The sequence below is a fragment of the Amblyomma maculatum genome, chromosome 1, assembly GCF_055883805.1.
Source record: "Amblyomma maculatum isolate TAMU_Amacu chromosome 1, ASM5588380v1, whole genome shotgun sequence".
Classification (NCBI taxonomy): domain Eukaryota; kingdom Metazoa; phylum Arthropoda; class Arachnida; order Ixodida; family Ixodidae; genus Amblyomma; species Amblyomma maculatum.
Genome location: NC_139344.1, coordinates 203,425,493 through 203,442,505, shown reverse-complemented (window position 1 = coordinate 203,442,505; position 17,013 = coordinate 203,425,493). Strand labels below are relative to the sequence as shown.

The following is a 17,013-nucleotide window of genomic DNA, read 5'->3' as shown; positions in this document are numbered from 1 at the left end:
TTACTAAAGAAGAGACATATCCGTCTCCCGTCCCCAAGTATGGTTTTCAGCGTATTATGCTTTGGAAAAAGTTGCGTGCTCTACTATAGCGTTTAATTTTTTTTTTAAGTTTGATTTTGTTAAGTTGAGTGAAATTAAATGATTTGCACAGTGACGAGACGCAGGCGTGAACGCTGCCGCGTGTTGATTCGCTGTAGATCGGAGACAGCCGGGATGCCCTGTCCATGTGACAATGAAATGGCACCCAAACGGCCGCCGACATTGCCAAGCGTGTCGCCTGCATTCGTGGACAAAAGTGCTGGAAAGCCAGCTCAGCGAAAGCGCGTTGACGATACTTGTTGCAACAGCGGCCGTCTCAAGATTTCCCGCTGCACAATTAAGTTCAGCGAGCTTTGAGCACAAGCAAAAAGGGTACTCAGAGCGGACTGCAATCGAGTAATTTGAACGCGACATGCAGAGCGCGTGCCGCTGGCTTCGGTGGCAGCGCCTTCTAGCGAAAGCGAACAAAGGTGCGTAACTTGGAAGTAGAGGAGGCTGGAAACGGGACACCTGTTCTTACGCCGCAGCCGGGAGCCGGCCTGTACGCCCTCCACGCCAGCGGTACCCAGCGGCAACGGTCGGCCGCGCGGGCCGCCGGCGAGAGTGGCTGTTTGCCGCGGCAGCACTCTGAAGGAGGAAGCTCCCTTCGTGCCCTGAATGCGGCGCGTTTCGTTTTTGACGAGACGACGCGGCACGTCGCCTCTGTCGGCGCCCGTGTCAAGGACGCCCCTTAGGCAGCGTGACACGTACAATACTTTCCATTGTTTAGCACTTCTCCCAGTTGACTTTGAAAACGCAGGCGGCACAAGTTAAAAAGGAACTCTGGCTTGTCGCGTTGGACGACGACGTCTGTCGAACAGCCTCAAGCAGTAGGAAAATCCCATCGGCTTTTGTTTTCGCCGCTCGAGTCTAAATACAAAGTGCAGAAATGTCGCCAAACGCGCATCTACCGTCCGCAGCTCCCTGTTTTCGGGAGTGCTGCCTCGCAGCAGGGAGGCATCGATGAGTTCCGCGGATTCCTCGTCTGCTGGCGGGTACCGGCCGAAAAGTGATGAAGGCCCGGTTCAAAATAATGAAAGTTAGCCCCTTTTTGCCCCCTCACCCCACTCCAGCGTCCGTTTTGAGACCTGAACCGTTTTAGCATTCGCTTGAGATGCTTTGTTTACTCGAAGAGCCTGTTTACGAACGTCACCCACGCGTGTGCTTTCACGTACAGCTCGCATGGAGACTGCAATCGTGACTGAAATATCCTATAGGGAATGACGGGACCGTCCACCTGAAAAAAACATTAGTACACGTATTCATGAAAAATGACTCTATTGAATTATTTCCTTCACCAATTCGGCATGGAGTGATGACAGGCTTCGTGTGAGCACTTCCTAAGTAGACACGTACGTAGGACTTGTACAGGTGCGGACATCACTAAACGGAACAAGTATTTCCCTTCAAATTAAAATCACGCCTTCTGCACTAGAGCGAAGAAAACAATACTTGTTCAAGTGAAAGGGCACTGGCGTCTACCACCGATTCGCACATATTACGACTGCCAGTTTCAATTATACAACGCGTGAAACATTTTAGAAGGAAATAGCGTGCTCCGTTTACTTTTGTCCGCACCGGTACTTAAGCTCTTCGCAAATTCTTACATTAAATGCGTTAGCAATAGCCTATTGTGGGAATTCACCCAGCAACAGGAATTGAAGCTCAGCTAAGGCACGCCTTCTGTAAAATCTAAACTACGAAACTACGACGTGTGTGTGTGTGTGTGCGTGTGTGTGTGTGTGTGTGTGTGTGTGTGTGTGTGTGTGTGTGTGTGTGTGTGTGTGTGTGTGTGTGTGTGTGTGTGTGTGTGTGTGTGTGTGTGTGTGTGTGTGTGTGTGTGTGTGTGTGTGTGTGTGTGTGTGTGTGTGTGTGTGTGTGTGTGTGTGTGTGTGTGTGTGTGTGTGTGTGTGTGTGTTGCACGTAGTTTGTAGCCTCTGCCTGTGCCATTCATGACGTGCACTAAGTTTGTGGCGAAATTGGATTCAAACGCCAACAAGCACCGGGCAATTGCATTGTGTCTTAACGCCGCGCGGCATCTGCTTACCGCAGTTATATATATATATATATTATTAATGCAGCTGATTAATTCCGTCCGTACTTTTCAATACACTGGAGCTAAATCTTCGAAGAGGCGGCGCTTATAAAAAAAAAATCCAGATTGGTACTGGCCTCGATCAAAAGTTGGCATTTAAGAGCGCGATCAAATAAAAAGAAATAGGTGTTTACATTTTTACGCAGATTGTCCACATTTAATGTGCCACATATTACTTCAATATTTGCACCAATATCCTCTATTTTGAGGGAAAGAGCATTCACTCGCATTTTCTGCTCGAACTTGCGGAATAAAACTACATCCTTTAAAGGAGCTTATTTTCACATAATGAAGAAAATGTGTTCATGTATTTCTAAGAAATTCAACTTTTAAATGTATATAGCATGTTTACGCACTTCCTTTTGTTTGTTTTTTTTTTTTTTTTTTTTTTTCTTACATATCCTTTTTTTTATGAAAAGGAACAACGGTATTCACATTTTTACAAGCGTTTTGGGGCTTTTGCTGGCAGAGACTTTTGATGGGATGTTCAACATTGACCAGTTTGATAAAGTCCTCAAGGCTCAGCAGCGACAAATTGTTGAGGCGACTGTCAATCATCGTTAATCGAAGTCTATTCTTGATAAATTTCAGCTTGCTAAATGACCGTTTGGCGGCGCAATTTGTGACTACCAGTCACTAGAATATTCGGATAGCAACATGCATATTCGAATATAGCCTTACAGGCTTTTCTCGGATTGAAAGGTTGCCTTTCACAGAAGAACAGCCTTCGTTGCCAGCAAATAAAAATAAATTACTCAACTTCATTGGGAAATGTGCGGCCAGATATCAGAAGAATCGTTTTTCATGAGGTTGATTGCCTAAAGCAGTCACTGAGCCGGAGAAAAGCTATTCCGGTGAGCGACAACACCACACTGCGAGCATACTTCTTTGTAAACGCTCGAGCGAACAGTGAAAGCATGCAAGAAGTAGTAAATCACAACGAAGAAGGTTTCACGGCAGAATTTGTGTGACGGATCTTGCGGCTTTTTCTTGCTTGTTTATTCAGCGCTATCGTATTATATTGATACTTTTAACTTCCTTTGGGTGCTTGCTTCGTACGCAACATTGTCCGACGCTTCCTTTGCCTGTTTTTTTTTTTTTTTTTTAATTTTGTAGAATCTCTCTCTTAGGCGGATTCATAATCATTACATGGCGGTTTCATCTTGCATTCGATGTGAGTGTTGGACTCCGAAGTGCCTTGCTGGTAACACTGTAGCGTCGCAAAACTCTCTCTCGAAACTTTGCCATCAGCGAAGTTCCTAACGTGGCCATTGTCTTCAACAAAGATTTTTCCGACGTGTTTCATATCTGCTCGTTCTTGATATTCGGAGGTGGCTTTGATTTCGTTGGAAACGGCCATGAAAGCCCTCGTTACATCCGCTCGAGCCGATCACCGTGTGCGTGAGACTTGCTTGGTAATGACCGCTGTCTCGTTTTTGGTGAATTTCGGCGCAGCCCAGCGATGAGTGGGCGCAGCAAATGAAACCTCCATTCATCGCAAAAGTCGAAGTTAACGTCTTTCCCACAAGAGTCGACGCTGCCGCACACACCCTGATCAGGTTCACTAAGAGAGCAGCGCGAGGGATGAAATTGGCTTGAGATTTCTTTTTTTTTTTTTTTTTTTTATCGCGCCTGCATACCAGAGATCTTGCCAGATATGTTTTTTCGTTGCCATATAACTTGCCACGACAGTCTTGTATATTAACTTCATGATTTTCTTAGAACTCAAGCCTTGATTTCGCGAGATGCTATCTTTTGTGTTTGGCAGTTGGGTAAAAATCAGAGAATATTTTCTACGGACGTGTCGTTGGCCGCGCACAGCAAACGACCACAGTAAGCTGGTCCTTGCGACTCACATCATACATGTACTACAATCAACCGAAACAGTGAAGTACTTGGCACTCGCAATATCGCAGTTAACTTTCTTTCGGATTTCAGTTTCAACAACTGTCACAACCTGTTCCACATTGGTTGGGAAGGGGTATGGTGTCTTGCCGCGTCCAACGTGCCCACCTGTTTTATATGGGCAGAAAGGAAACGTTCGGACTTGGAGATCAGTTCAAGACTCCCAAAGAGGTTGCCATTTTGGGAATATCCGATTGCATCATCGGATTCCCTGAGAGAGGAACATTGCAACAGCAACTGCGTGCAGAAGGACATTTCTCCAGTCAGTTGCTTTTCCCGAACAGTACTCTTCAAGAGATCAGCTCCGAGTTTCAAACAGAATTGTGTTTGTACAAGTCAAGCTTGCACTGTCTGTGATCTTACTTTCCTAATATACCTGTAGCTTCGCATCTTGCTCGATGGGAACTGAACCCATCTGGGTGTGAAGAAAATTGTTGTTGGTGCGGTGAAAATAGAGCATTTCTTGCTTCAGGTGGCAGGGGTAACCTTTACATGCCGAATGAGTTGGCTGAATGTATAACTCTTCGAGGCGTCTCTCATAGCCTGAGTCGCTTGGGACGTTAAGCCCCACAAACCAACCATATAACCCTTCGAGCGAGAGTAAACGCCTTTCATGCTCCTCGCATTTTTACACGCATCCTGGTTTTGCGTCACTCAAACGCTTACAGTGTCTGCACGCAGCGGAAACTAGTCAGCGGGATTCGTGGACGTGCAAGGACCTTCACAAAGCAATGGCTGGCCTGCCTCAGTCGGTCTGCTCGTCCCTGAGGAGTACTTTTCGTCGCAGTGTGCGATGAAATTAGTTGTTTGAACATGTTCGCTGAGGCAGTTGTCGTTGGCGATAGAGCCTGTCAGCATAAACAATCTTGCTGAGTGCATGGTCTTCTCGGCCACCGTTCACTGGACTCACTGGTCGACAGACTATTGCTCGCACTCTTGCTGCTGGCGAAATCGCCATAAAGCTTACGTGGGCACCTTCTCTAAAGTGGCACTGAAGGTGCTTTTTCTTCACTGCTGCCAAATGACGCTTGCGTGGGGTGGAAAGCTTCGTGGCAGGTACAGGGCCCGCAAATCAACGGTACGAAGCGTTAAGCAGTTCATGATAAGGGCGTTCATACTATATAATTACCTTTCTTTAAAAGCAAAGACAACGAATGGTCTCAAAACAAAATTATTGTTTATGTTATGGGACTTCAACACGACGGTGAGAAATACGTACCCAGAATTGTTGCACAAATTTGAGGAAGAGTTTTGAACGTAATTTTTACATATTGCGTAACTGCACCACAATATTCAATACATCCACAGATGCTCCCCCGGCAGGCTTGCAGGTTTTTGCCATGACAGTCTTAATTACTCGTTGTGATAGCAGGACAAGCTTCAGAAGTAAAATATTGCTACGCATCGGAAGCTGAGACCATTTATATGATTATGTTGTTAATAGTGTGTTATTATACCCCACGGCTGTTTTACAATTATTTTCAGAAACGCCAGCCCATTGCTATTTTATGGCAGTTTTAATTACTCGACGTAAGGGCAGGAAAAACATTAAAATCAAAGTTTTATCGGGAGCTTAGATCGTTTGATTCAACATGTGCATAACAGTATCCTGCAGTATGGCACAATTTCCTAGCAATGATAGGGCGTCCTAGAGAGCTGGACTTGGGCTAAGAAAGCAAACAGTTATCAGCGGTAAACTTACCCCCGCTAGAGGAGCGGCCGGCATGTTCCTGGCTTCTGTTGCTGAATTTTCGGAAGTGCTACAATCAGCAGGGACGCGTGGTGATTGTACCACTTCCGAAAATGACTTATATGTACCAAGCAGCCCGGTGCGCCATTTTTCTGCTGCTTCGTGTGTACGGACAGCAATCCCGACGTAATCTGGATATGTCTCCAGTTTGTCGGAAGTTTAGCGAAAGTTCACAGAATAAGACGAGACAACTCCGCCAGAAGATGTTCATTTTACAATACAGACATCTGGGTCATTAATGTATTCATGTTTTGAGAACGCGATGCACCGGCAAGCAGCCTCAGGCCTTCATTCGATGTGATTACGGATATGATTAGTCACTCCAATGGACAGCGTCTGAATGCGGTTCTTTGAAGATACCTTAAAAACTTCCCGCGTCAATTACTCGGTATGAAGCCTATGAAAATGTGCTTCGAATTCTTCCCGCTAATCACACCAGATATAATTTTTGAATCTCTTAGTTTAGGTCAGCAGATGATGTGACTGTCCTCTGTAAGGCTGACTACAATAACTGCAGTGACTACTATACAGAGCAGGGAAGAGGGTAGAGCATAAATGTGTCCATTGTCGCGCGCAACCTGCCGGACTGCATCACTGCATCAGCCTCCGGACAAAACTCGAGCTCCCGGCGCGAACAAGAACGAAGCCGGTGGCGCCGCGCCGCGGTCGACGCAGAGACTTCTGTATTGTTCTATAACACGTATTATTCCGCTGAAGGTTGCTTGCACGCGCATTAAAATGCAAAATCATTTAATAAACTTTCGCTTCAACTTGAGGGTTTCCGATGGTTTTGCTTTTGTTGACAACGCACCAAGCGGGATTTCAAACCGCTACTGCTGAGGCGCCAGTCCGGCTGCTTGGTCTCTGCATCGATCAGCTGTCTCAGCTCCGTCTTTTCCGCCGTTTTTGTGTGATGCGTCGGCACTTTGGGCGAGTGCAAAGTTTTGTTTCAATCTGTTTCAATCACGTAAAATCAGCAGCTAGTTTGACTGTTTCTCGCGCCAAAGCACAAAATTCTCCTGATCTTTTTTTTTTTTTGTTTTTAGCCCTCGTGGGGGTCTCTTAAAAGGGCTCAGTTCATTTCAACTTTAGAACAACCCCATATGACCCGGCACATGTGCATTCATGTTTCTCTGTTGGCTGCTTGCTATAACTATACTTCTGCGCATTATATCCAATCGGGAGCTTATGTGGCAGCCATAAATCAAGAAGATCGGAGAGTGTGCGCTGAACTTACAATAATCTTAAACTTACCTGTATCGTGTAATAATATACGCTTCAAGTAAGCGCTCCTGCCAACTTCTTTTTCTTCGTAAAGCACTTGTTTCTAGCAGCCGTTTACCATTGTGGCCTTGCACGAGAGAAGCGCGGCCTGCGGGGCCGGAGGGAGAAGCTGGCACCCGGTGGGGGCCGCAAGGGGTTGCGGAGACGCCATCTTGGGTTGAGCTTCAGCAGTTCCTTGCGCGCGACGCTCTCGACCCGCTGCACACTCCGCGCGAGCAATAACGGAAGAGCGCGTAGTAATGGGTCGGCCGCATTAAGGGCGAACGGAAGCGGCGAACCTAGTTGAAACTCTCGACGAAAGGCCTTTTGGGCGCTTCGAACTCCGGTGGCACACCTGCGCAGCGTATACCACTCCTGTTGTGGGAGCTAGCTCGATTAGAGCTCGTCTTGCATCAAAATGTGCATCATACAACCATGCGGCACGTAGAGTGCGTGGCGAGCGGAGGAAGAACCGGCAGTCATTTGCAGCAACGTAAGAGGGACGAGTCCATTAAACGTTGGAAGTGTGTGTGTGTGTGTGTGGGGGGGGGGGGGGGGGGGGGAGTTGCTGAAGATTGTGTTTGACGGCTATGTTGTTTCGTTCACTCCGAACCTGCTCCGGCACTCTGCCCTTTTTTTCATCCTGTATAAAGAAAAAAGAAAAAAAGGGAAATCAAAACCTTTCTACTCGTGAGCGTCGAGAAGTGTTTCTCCTTCCTGGCTGTTAGCGGCAACCACATGAAGCCTGTGGTAGCGAATCGCAGCCGCCCCTTTTCCCCGCTATAGCTCACCCCTTCTGTTCCTCCCGAAATGTCTGCTGCGATGTGCAAACAATTTTCCGCCATGACGGAGCGCCGTCCCTCTGATGCGGCCTGCGCGACTCCTTCCTGCCGCGGGCGTCCAGGGCTCTCGACTTGAGAGAAGTGCAAACATTAATTTGCCCCAAGCTCAACACAACCCCACAACGGCGAGTGCCCGTCGCCGTTCCTTCTTTTTTGCTGCATAGTATACAGTTTCGCCCTCTGCCCCCCTTCCCCCCCCCCCCTCTTTTTTTCTTTTTTTTTAAACAGCAGTTCCGTTAATTTTGTTCCTTGTTTCATATTTTGCCAATTCCTAGCGAGCATGCATCCTCCATGTAATTGCATTGCCAGCCTCCCTTAGTATGCGTTTTGCATTCGTTTGCTTGCGAAGTGCGGAACGAACAACTTACAACGGTTTCTTGAGCGCGGAGGTACGGGATGGCCCTTCAAGCATTTTCATTTTTCTTACTCCATCTTACTTGAGTAAGAGGGCAGGTAGGCATAGCAGTCTTCGCAGGTGAGCGGCAGCAATACAAGCATATTTAGGGAAAAATGGAAAAGACAGCTGCATTTTTTTTATAACAGAAGGTCGGAAGTCTTGTAGCCTCTTTTCTTGTATATGAAGGAAGTGAACAGTCAGCGAAACCAAGCGAAGCATAAAGAAATGTGTCTATTTTATTAGGGCGAAAGCCTTTCATGGCTCACCGGTGTGCCCGTGTGTGCATCCGTGCGTCTGCGGCAGCTTTCAATCATTAGGATGGGTTCAGTACTGATAGTTAATCAATCAATGATGTAGTAGTAGATGTATGAACATTAGTAAACAATAATTATGCATTACAAATTAGCAAACTAATTAATAAATTGTAATTGATGTACTGATGGTAATTAGTTCATTGATAAGTTTGACAAATCAATGATGTAGTAGTAGATGTACGAACATTAGTAAACAATAATTATGCATTACAAATTAACAAACTAATTAATAAATTGTACTTGATGTACTGATGGTAATTAGTTCATTGATAAGTTTGACAAATCTTAAACACACACACTGCGCATGCGCAGTGTCCTCCTGCGCACTTAAGGTCGTCAAAGTGCCCTCTGAATTTTTTCTAATGTTGGTTGTTGACGGGAAGTGTATACTGTAATCATTTTATGGCTGAAGAATAAATTAGACAGCAGAAGGAAAAAACAGCCACACGCCGGGGTCCAAATCTCTCTCTCTTTATATATATATATATATATATATATATATATATATATATATATATATATATATATATATATATATATATATATATATATATATATATATATACACCCGCCAAGCGTACAATTTCTTCATGGAACAGTCTTTTTAAACTCAGCCATTAAAGTTTAAATGCGCGCAAAAAAATTATATTTAAAGCACGCGAGTTTGAAATCTGAATATCTGCACTTTTGGCAACCGCTGTACTGTACCGGGAATTGCGGCGCGCAACGTGGAGTGAGATAAACTTTATCTCAGTTATTCAAGTGCACGGCATGTGTATTGGTAACGGAATATTGATTCCAAAGTGCAGCGAAGGAGTAGGGGGGGAGGCTGCTGTGCCTCGGCTACTGTGCCAAATGAGAGGCCGTGGAACCCGTACGCAAAGCCATATCGAATAGCGCCCTTTCCTTGAATACTGGGCGATTATTCCTCCGTCTCTTCCCTTTGTGTGTACAGCGCTGGACCTCATGCCTATAGGAACAGGTCGGCATCATGTCTCGTTCTTTGCAAACGCAAAAGAAAACCGGCCGAGACGATTCCATTGCACACTTGTACTTTGTCCTTCAGGCAGCGATCGCAGATGTATACCTGGGGCTGCCGCTGACTTACTGTTTGTTTTCCGGGTCACAACCGGAGAACAAGCAGTATAAATGAGACGCATTACCTCGACGGCTTCTGTTGAGCTGCCTTCCCACAGCGTTCGGGATGCCTCATTGCAAAAGTCATTAATATGATCAGCGAAGTAATTCGGGACAGCGCCGTAATATCTGCGGCTCCTTGAGAACTACAGGTCGAATGCATGCGGTGTTCAGGAGTGTTTTCTTTCTTTTCCCGGCGGCGGCTTCCAGCAAAAGGGGCGCGCAAACAAGAGCTAACATATAGGGGCTGCCGTGGATCGCGATTTCGAAGCTTCGCATGCCACGTTGCTAAAAGCAGATCGCATACTTTGTTCCACAAGCTTCTTTCTCTGTCCGTAGTGGCGCAGTTTCAATGGAGGCGAATTGAAAAACTTCTGCTTGGTGATGAGTATACAGTGAAGATCGGCGGACGGCCTCAATTGATTCTGTTGCTTTCAAGCTACAGAATTCCACAAATATACACCTATATACCGTCTCTGCATTGGCTGATAGTACATGAAACATTGACTACTGTCTGTGCTTTGGCTTGATGCTTCATTTGTTACCTTTCTTTATTTCCATTCGTCACAAAAACAAGCCTATGAAATTTTGTTGCAGAAAAATACACGCGTAAAAAAAATGAGAGTAGCGATCTTTCCGGCACGAGTGTTCTAAACAGACCGTCAGATGTGTACGCAGGTATCCATATCGCCGTCTTCATTCGTCACTCTTACACGTCTACTGCCACTCCACGTAAACGCCTCCACGTGTGTTCCTATCTAAAGGCCGCGGAGCGACGAGACGTGCTGTAACATCACGCATTCCTTTCGAGGCATGCCGGCTTGCGAAATGCGCTGTGCGTATTAAGTTATCGCTTGTTATGCAGTTGAAAGGGACCCTTCCGCAAAAATATTGGACACGGGCTTCAAGCTCGTCCCGGAAAGGAGGCCGTAGACAGGAAATTTAATACCACGAAGCTCCGCGGGTGCGTTTAATTAAAGGTGGTAGCGCCGCGGGCAATTCGGTAAATCGGATATGCGTTCGTCCGAAAGAACGGCCTCACCGCATATTCTGGTCACTCTTCGATGGCGACGCAGTTATGTACCATCAAAATTCCAGCATACCGTGTCGTCAACGCGCAATATTTAACCTGTCGTTACACTTGCGTTCGCACGGCTCGCTGAAGTTAGAACACAGACCGGCGAGCGGCCTGTTGCACAATCTGCGGGTTCTGGAAAGACACTTGCATGGAGGGGAAGCACGCACGTGTCCGGAAATAAAATGGGATGTTGAGACGCTTCACGCGCCTGAGCATCGTTCTTCTCTCCCGGAGAGATCTTCTGAGTGCTCGGTCAGCTCGATGGGCGTCACTTGAAGGTTTCGCGGACGATAATGGTCGCGTCTCTCACGTTCCGCCAATTATTTGGAGCGGTTCTCTCAAGCAAATGATGTCCGCTTTGAGAACGAAGGCACTCCGAGGGCGTCCTCGACCTTCGACGATTCGTGAAAATGGTTCTGGCTGAACGCTGGCAACGTCCGTTCGGCCAAATGATTATCATGAGTATACTGAATTCCATCTGCCTTGTCTGACTTGCGAACAGAGCGTATACGTGTGTCACGCACTGACGTATTTTTCTTGCTTTTCTGCAAGCGTATGGTTCCCATGCTCGGCTTTAGATTCCGCCTTTAATGCGCGGCGCTTGCCTTGTCTATTTTCTGCATAACGACTTGGTTCGCAAAAAAGTCACAGCACCGGATCATGAAGGAACTGTTATGTGTGCCGATGACAATTATTTCAGCACGCCTTTTGTCTGATAGCAAATGTTCCCTTCGTGGAAGCACGCGCTTTTCTCTTTATTTATTTATTTATTTATTTATTTATTTATTTTTTTTTTTTTTTTTTTTTTTTTTTTTTTTTTTTTTTACGCTGTGAAGTGGGAAAAGCGTTTTTAGGTCATGGGCTTGCGGGCAGCCAAGCTGGACGGGCGATTATATTCGGTGATGCGTGACGGCCGCTCCTCGAACCTCTGTGCCGTGGGCGATTCGTCTAAAGAGGACTTGAGCGTTTCAGAGCTGTTCTTGCCTCGACCCCTCTACCATGTCAAGCTTAGTGCTTGACGTTGTCGTAATTTGTGTGTGCCGTGGAAGAAAGAAATTGCGCTTTCACGGAAAAGCTGTTGATCAAATGCATTTAAGGATGTCTTTTATTTATATATATATATATATATATATATATATATATATATATATATATATATATATATATATATATCTTTTGGTCGCGAGTTATCAAAAACAAGGTCCCTGCGTTGAACGGCGCCAGCGGACGCTGCGCAGAAGCACATGCGCGCGTGACGCGAATACGGCGCTCGTGTGGAGCCGTTCTTGATCAATTTGGCCCCGAGCGGTCGCTGCGCGCCCCGTCCAAGAACACTAAAAGGAGGTTGCAAGCAGAGAGAACAAAACTGGCAACTTTTCTCTTTCAACAGACTGGAGACGCAAGTGCTTGCACAGTTTTTCAATATACAACTATAGCGGAAAAGTTCCGTTTTTTTTACTTTTGCACGCCTCTCGTATTTTCCTTTTGCAAGCGCAATGCCGCCCTTCGCAAACTGTGGGTTCAAACCGAAAGCGTCGGAGCGGAGACGTTCGCCGAGCTCTTTGTCGAGCGCCGTCGAAGTAGAGCGAAGAAAAAGCATCCGATAGAGGGGACCCCTGACTCGACGCAGCTCGAGGCGCGGCACTGATCGATCCTGACGGCGTCCCCCGCTCCGAAGCGCGCCCGCGGTTCACTTTAGCTGCTCGCCGAGATCGAATTCAAGTTCCACTTCTTGGCGGCCGTTCCACTGCACGAGTTCCCGCTCTTTTGTTTTCTGCGCGCCCAGGCGTCGTTCCTCGCCGTTGCCGTATATAGGCGGCCGCTAGTCCGATCGATGCGTGCCGTAACACGTGCTCGCTGTTGCTGCTGTTAGGCGCACACGCCCCCTCCGGCCAAGCGCCGCGCTCGGATTTCGCGCGTGTTCCAACGCCGCTTCCGCTGCGTGCTTCTACTGCTCAACTTCGCCATCCGGTGGGCGAAGTGGGAGAGTACGTGAGCTTGTGCACGCTCCTTTTACTACAATGCGCGATCACCGGAAGTGCCTCGGGAGCGAAAGCAAATCGGGCAAGCAGCTTTAAAATAAAGAAATAAATAAATAAAACGCCTGCGCGTTACTGAAACGCTGGACACGCAAACAAAGGAAGCGCTGTTCCTTTCACGAAAAAAAAACAAAAAAAAACAACTGGACATATTGCAGCGGTACCTCGACGGTACCTTTTCTCTTTGGGTTGGTGCTAGAGGAAAAAATAAATCGATCTTCTTCAATAATTGACACATTTCCGTTGAAAGTGTGGGCTAGAAGAGGCGTTGGCTAAATGCATTTGAGTACAAATTTTGTAGCGTGTGTAAACATCGCTCGGGCCTTGACACACCCTCGCCCTCACGACTGTCAGGGTCCAGCGGATCGCACATGAACGCGTCAATAGGTTTGTTTATAGCACGCCTTGCCTGGCACTTTCAAGTAAACAGCGAAACGAGTTTATAAGCCAGCGGTTTTGGCCGCCTTATTTTTCGTACTTTCGGTGGAAAGCAACAGAATCAAGGAACTTACAAAGACGGCAGCTTTGGTGCACTTGGAATTGCGCTTTGCATCATTAGTGCTTTCAATAAACCTAATCGATTAAATACCTCTTGAAGAATGGCCACAAACCTATCAAAGCAAATGAGTTCTTAACTGGTCGTGTTTTCTGGCGCGTGCGCCATATAGTGTATGTTGTGCTATCAGTTGCGTAACTCAAGATCCCTTTCTGCTGCAGTTTGGTCCTTGTTGCATGAAGCAGCCCAGATAGTCATATATGCATGTTTCCCCTTAATGCGAGAGCCCACGAGTGACGTCGTGACCTTTCACTATAGCGCCCAAGTACTATGGTGGGAAACTCAAGAAATATTTATAAATATGTCCCTGCCCGTGTCCAAAAAGAATGAAACATTCCTAGAGCACTATGGAATTTATACACTATAGAGATGCGAGCGCCGGAGCGTCGCTGCTACAAACGGTGCATCACTTTTGCTCTCATTATCAAATAAATGCACCGTAATTATAATCGCTAATGGCGTCATTGTCATTATCATTAACTGTAGCGTCATTGTCATCGCTACTATCATCCTCACGGTAGACGAGGAGAATTATAATGTGCGTTTCATGAACCCGGGCGTGTCGCAGTTGATTAAAGCGCTCGGCTGGGGATCCGAGAGATTCCCGGTGAAGAAAAGATTTTTATTTTTCTAATGACGTCATCAAGATGATTGGCAAGTGACACATCAATGTACAGATGCGACGCACAGGTCCCGCACACAACTCTCGCGCACGGGATTTCGTTCCATGAGCCTAGAGAGGCTTTCGCCTTGATAGTACAGTACGAAAGCCCCTTTAGTAATGACAGTTTCAGGAAAACCGTTTCCTTGGTGTGCAGGGGCGTTTATCCATTTCCGTGGCTACGCTGATCGATTCCGCCGAGATGCCTCTGCTGACAAGCGCAGCGCGATGCTGGAGCTGCCCGTGACAGCACACGGCTCTCGTTGCTTAGTTTTTTCTTTAATGCGAAAGCATTACTTCGCTATGTTCACAGATTTGTCCGCAGACCGCGTCAGCAAAATCGTGTTCGCAGGAGTTGTGAGTAATTGAGAAGTGGTAGAGGTTAATGAGTGGTGTCAATCGATAGAGGGTGACGTAATGTGTCCGAAAAATTAATTAGGCCTATATGTTAATTAGGTAATTAATTAGAGGCAAAACATGCAAAATCGTGTCCATGGCAGTTATGAGTAATTGAGAAGTGGTAGAAGTTAATGAGTGGTGTCAATCGAGAGAGGGTGACGTAATGTTGTGTCCGAAAAATAATTCGACCGATAAGTCATTTAGGTAATTAATTAGGCAAAAGATCAAAAAGTAAAGGTGAAAATGGTCTCATTAGCCAATGACTTGCGTCACATTTTAATGTATCAAATACTAAAATAGTTCATTAAATCAATTATTTAAGGTGACGTCACGCAACCTGAAGTTGAGCCAAAAAAGGGCATAGGAAGGGATTGGCGCGCAATTTGAAAGTACCAAAGACTAAAGTAGTTAATTAAGGCAGTCAATTAGGGTGGCGTCAAGAATGTGATGTCACGCAACTGGGAGTACAGCCGAAAAAGAGTATAGGAATTTGCACGCAATTTGAAAGTATCGAAGACTAAAACGGGTAAACAAGAAGTGAATTAAGCAACTAGAAGCAACCAACAGCAGCGTGCTTTCGCATTACTCCAGTGCAGATTCTGCAGTGCTCTTTATTTTTTATTTTTTTTTTTTTTTACCGTCTTTGCGCGCGTTTCTTCTGCTGCCGCTGACACGTGCTTAAAGCCGAATTCGCGTGCCGAGCACGCAGATGCGACGCTATACAAAAGAAAGGATGCGGCCAGCTCCGCGTCATTTCATGTATTTGTTGGACATTAAACTGGGGCTGCCTACTACCAGAGTGAAATTTTCGCTCTCTTGCTGCATTAGGTCAAGACATTGTCGAGATCGAGCCAGACCTTCAAACGTAGAACGCCGCATTGTGATGGTTTCCGCGCAATTATTATTATTATTATTTTTTTTTTTTTTTGCCGGCGTAACTAGTGCGGCGCGTTTCGAAAGCTTGAATAATATTGCCAAAGCAGCGAAAGGCTTATGAGTGTAACGTCACCGCCTTCTGGGAAGCTTTTAGGTCACAAGTACCGAACGCGTGCTTTTTTTCTTCAAAATGGGCGTACAGGGTCATCTGATCATAGTTCTTGTTATCACCGTTCGGCGTACTTTCGCATTTCCGCCATGGATGCTTGCTAAAATATTCATAACGCGAGTCCGGGGTCGTTGCTCTTCGCTCACGTAGTCATGCCAGACGAGGTGCATATATGATGACGTCACATCCGGCGAGGTATTTTGATGACACGTTTTGCGAACGGATTTTTTGGACACAACATAGCCTAGTAAGGCTTCTGCCTTAAAGGGACAGAACACTGGAATTTATACATCAGATTTTTTCCAGCGCAATGGAAAGATTGCTGTCTAAAGTTTTCGGTGTTATAGCGGTTTAGTAGAGACGCGCTGTAGAAAATTTTTACTGATCATTTTTCGATCAGTGCATGCGCACGTTTTTATGTAATCCGATGCTGGAAACCATGGGCAACCACCGCGATGATGTCTGGTGGTCTACAAAAGAGACGTACCGAAAATAAACGCGAATTTCACCCACCAGACAGTAATTAGACATTTTGAGTGTAGATCAGCGTCGATTTGAGTTCCCACATTCATCTGTTACGGCACAGTAACCAACGCCTCGTCGACGAAAGTTCTAGTGAACTCTACCACCGCATCATCCAAGTGATTCAAAACACTGTGGCGCCGTCTAGTGACAAGAGCTGAAAGCATATCATTAGCGATGCGAATGGAGCGGTGCGCACTAGAGAGAGCGCAAGAAACAGCGTGAATTTCTGAAAGTCAGTGATATATTCCAGAGATGTGGTCACGTGGGGTACTACGGTATTTCTCCGCAAGATATCGCCTCAGTTCTTTTATGCGATTTTCAATAGCAAATTACAATTATAAAACCTATCATTTCTTTGATATTGTAGTGCTAGATCTGTGCTATATGAGACAAGGTCTTGTCATTTCTAGCATAATCTCATAACATATTTGGCTTGTGTTCTGTCCCTTTAAAAGCCTCTTAACTGGCGTCTTTTCTTGAGACACTTTCGCAGTCGAAACGCACATTCATGACTAGCTGCTAAACGACAATAGAAATTACGTAACTTTCAATTCCCCGGCTGTATGCTGCCTAGATTGGACATTGAAGCGTCTGCTACCCTTGTGGATGCATCTGCTAACTTCGAGGCAAATCTGCTCACCCTTGCCTAGCCTAATACTGAGATGGGGCTTTGTATGGTGTTATCCCCCGTCGACCCAAATGACCACCAATTGGATGTCTTGAGTACAACGGCGTGACATGACATAATTTGAAGGCTGGCTTCATACTTAGCGGCGTGGGTCACCTTGTATAATTTGATGTCTCCATGCGATTGGCGCAAGCGGCGTATGTCGACAGTCTTGTCGATGGGTTATTCTTAGAAACACTTCTCCCCTGGCTTGGTAGTACAGTACGCTCGTAATTAATGGCCGTAGGTCTTCAAAGACGGG

At 46.1% G+C, this 17,013-nt stretch overlaps 1 protein-coding gene across 1 annotated transcript in view; it reads left to right on the top strand.

Moving 5' to 3' along the window:
• The window catches only part of CAH1 (carbonic anhydrase 1), a 91,045-nt gene that overhangs the window by 36,234 nt on the left and 37,798 nt on the right, over positions 1-17,013 (top strand). The window lies entirely within an intron of this gene.